Genomic DNA, 3,441 nt, shown 5'->3' on the forward strand with positions numbered 1-3,441 from the left:
TCCCCCCCCCCCACCACACACCCTGCCAGTCACTGTATCTCCCCCCCCCCCCCACACACCCTGCCAGTCACTGTATCTCCCCCCCCCCCCACACCCCCTGCCAGTCACTGTATCTCCCCCCCCCACACACACACACCCTGCCAGTCACTGTATCTCCCCCCCCCCACACACCCCCTGCCAGTCACTGTATCTCCCCCCCACACCCCCTGCCAGTCACTGTATCTCCCCCCCCCCCCCCACACACACACACCCTGCCAGTCACTGTATCTCCCCCCCCCCACACACACACACCCTGCCAGTCACTGTATCTCCCCCCCCCCACACACACACACCCTGCCAGTCACTGTATCTCCCCCCCCCACACACACACCCTGCCAGTCACTGTATCTCCCCCCCCCCCCCACCCCTGCCAGTCACTGTATCTCCCCCCCCACACACCCTGCCAGTCACTGTATCTCCCCCCCCCACACCCCCTGCCAGTCACTGTATCTCCCCCCCCCACACCCCTGCCAGTCACTGTATCTCCCCCCCCCCCCAAAACACACACACACCCTGCCAGTCACTGTATCTCCCCCCCCCACACACACACACCCTGCCAGTTCACTGTATCTCCCCCCCACCCCCTGCCAGTCACTGTATCTCCCCCCCCCCCACACCCCCTGCCAGTCACTGTATCTCCCCCCCCCCCCACACCCCCTGCCAGTCACTGTATCTCCCCCCCCCCCACACCCCTGCCAGTCACTGTATCTCCCCCCCCCCCCACACACCACCCTGCCAGTCACTGTATCTCCCCCCCCCCCACCAGTCCCTGTATCTCCCCCCCCCCCACACCCCCTGCCAGTCACTGTATCTCCCCCCCCCCCCCCACACACACACACCCTGCCAGTCACTGTATCTCCCCCCCCCCCACACACACACACCCTGCCGTCACTGTATCTCCCCCCCCCACACACACACACCCTGCCAGTCACTGTATCTCCCCCCCCCCACACACACACACCCTGCCAGTCACTGTATCTCCCCCCCCCCCACACACACACACCCTGCCAGTCACTGTATCTCCCCCCCCCCCACACACACACACCCTGCCAGTCACTGTATCTCCCCCCCACACACACACACCCTGCCAGTCACTGTATCTCCCCCCCACACACACACACCCTGCCAGTCACTGTATCTCCCCCCCCACACACACACACCCTGCCAGTCACTGTATCTCCCCCCCCCCCCCACACACACACCCTGCCAGTCACTGTATCTCCCCCCCCCCCCCACACACACCCCTGCCAGTCACTGTATCTCCCCCCCCCCCCACACACACCCTGCCAGTCACTGTATCTCCCCCCCCCCACACACACCCTGCCAGTCACTGTATCTCCCCCCCCCCCACACCCCCTGCCAGTCACTGTATCTCCCCCCCCACACACACACCCTGCCAGTCACTGTATCTCCCCCCCCCCCACACACACACACCCTGCCAGTCACTGTATCTCCCCCCCCCCACACACACACACCCTGCCAGTCACTGTATCTCCCCCCCACACACACACACCCTGCCAGTCACTGTATCTCCCCCCCCCCACACACACCCTGCCAGTCACTGTATCTCCCCCCCCCCACACACACCCTGCCAGTCACTGTATCTCCCCCCCCCACACACACACCCTGCCAGTCACTGTATCTCCCCCCCCCCCACACACACACCCTGCCAGTCACTGTATCTCCCCCCCCACACACACACACCCTGCCAGTCACTGTATCTCCCCCCCACACACACACACCCTGCCAGTCACTGTATCTCCCCCCCCCCCACACACACACACCCTGCCAGTCACTGTATCTCCCCCCCCCCCACACACACACACCCTGCCAGTCACTGTATCTCCCCCCCCCCCCACACACACCCTGCCAGTCACTGTATCTCCCCCCCCCCCCCACACACACACCCTGCCAGTCACTGTATCTCCCCCCCCCCACACACACCCTGCCAGTCACTGTATCTCCCCCCCCCCACACACACCCTGCCAGTCACTGTATCTCCCCCCCCCACACACACACCCTGCCAGTCACTGTATCTCCCCCCCCCACACACACACCCTGCCAGTCACTGTATCTCCCCCCCCCACACACACACACACCCCTGCCAGTCACTGTATCTCCCCCCCCACACACACCCTGCCAGTCACTGTATCTCCCCCCCCACACACACACACCCTGCCAGTCACTGTATCTCCCCCCCACACACACACAACCCTGCCAGTCACTGTAACCTCCCCCCCCCACACACACACACCCTGCCAGTCACTGTATCTCCCCCCCCCCCACACACACACACCCTGCCAGTCACTGTATCTCCCCCCCCCCCCCACACACACCCTGCCAGTCACTGTATCTCCCCCCCCCCACACACACCCTGCCAGTCACTGTATCTCCCCCCCCCCCACACACACACCCTGCCAGTCACTGTATCTCTCAGTCAGTGTCTGTTATGACGTCACAGTCGGCGATAATCGCGATATAATTCCATCCCTTACCGGCTCCGCGAGAATCCGCCTCAGTGAGCTCCAGTGGGCGTGTCCTAGAGCCGGGTACCAAAGAGGGCGTGGCTTATGGGAGATACTAGACTCCGGCTCCCGATTGGACGGAATGGATAATTACGTCTTTAGAGCTGTCTGATAAATGGGCGTGGATCACGTTCCGAAGGCGTGGATTGTGATTGGTTGAACTTCTTAAAGAGACTAAGGTAAGCTTTGACAGGGGCGGAGCTAAAGCTCATGTTTTCTCTTCAGCCAATCACGGCCTAAGGAATCATTCTCCATGGCCCTGTGGAAATGGGCGTGGCTGTGGGCGTGCTCGTCCAGTGCTTATTAGCGAATCCTGAGGAGAATTGGCGCCAAATTAGACTGAGGGAAAGAGAGAGCGAATTAAGGGAGCAGATAGACAGAATGAGGGGGGGGGGGAGCAGATAGACAGAATGAGGGGGGGGGAGCAGATAGACAGAATGAGGAGGGGGGGGGGAGCAGATAGACAGAATGAGGAGGGGGGGGGGGAGCAGATAGACAGAATGAGGAGGGGGGGGGGAGCAGATAGACAGAATGAGGGGGGGGGAGCAGATAGACAGAATGAGGGGGGGGGAGCAGATAGACAGAATGAGGAGGGGGGGGGGAGCAGATAGACAGAATGAGGAGGGGGGGGGAGCAGATAGACAGAATGAGGAGGGGGGGGGGAGCAGATAGACAGAATGAGGAGGGGGGGGGGAGCAGATAGACAGAATGAGGAGGGGGGGGGGAGCAGATAGACAGAATGAGGAGGGGGGGGGGAGCAGATAGACAGAATGAGGAGGGGGGGGGGGAGCAGATAGACAGAATGAGGGGGGGGGGAGCAGATAGACAGAATGAGGGGGGGGGGGCAGATAGACAGAATGAGGGGGGGGGGGCAGAT

The 3,441-nt window shown here is 62.5% G+C and overlaps 1 protein-coding gene across 2 annotated transcripts in view; it reads right to left on the reverse strand.

The window, feature by feature from the left end:
• The window catches only part of LOC134587654 (phosphofurin acidic cluster sorting protein 2-like), a 319,708-nt gene extending 317,056 nt beyond the window's left edge, over positions 1-2,652 (reverse strand). Inside the window, exon 1 of one of the 2 annotated variants that reach the window (XM_063444208.1) lies at positions 2,535-2,650. The gene's annotated coding sequence lies outside the window, so the exon portion shown is untranslated. Of the gene's footprint in view, positions 1-2,534 lie in introns of both variants that reach the window. The other variant, XM_063444209.1, reaches the window with a different exon arrangement.
• Positions 2,653-3,441: the final 789 nt, after the last annotated feature.

This window comes from Pelobates fuscus, chromosome 2 (assembly GCF_036172605.1).
Source record: "Pelobates fuscus isolate aPelFus1 chromosome 2, aPelFus1.pri, whole genome shotgun sequence".
Classification (NCBI taxonomy): domain Eukaryota; kingdom Metazoa; phylum Chordata; class Amphibia; order Anura; family Pelobatidae; genus Pelobates; species Pelobates fuscus.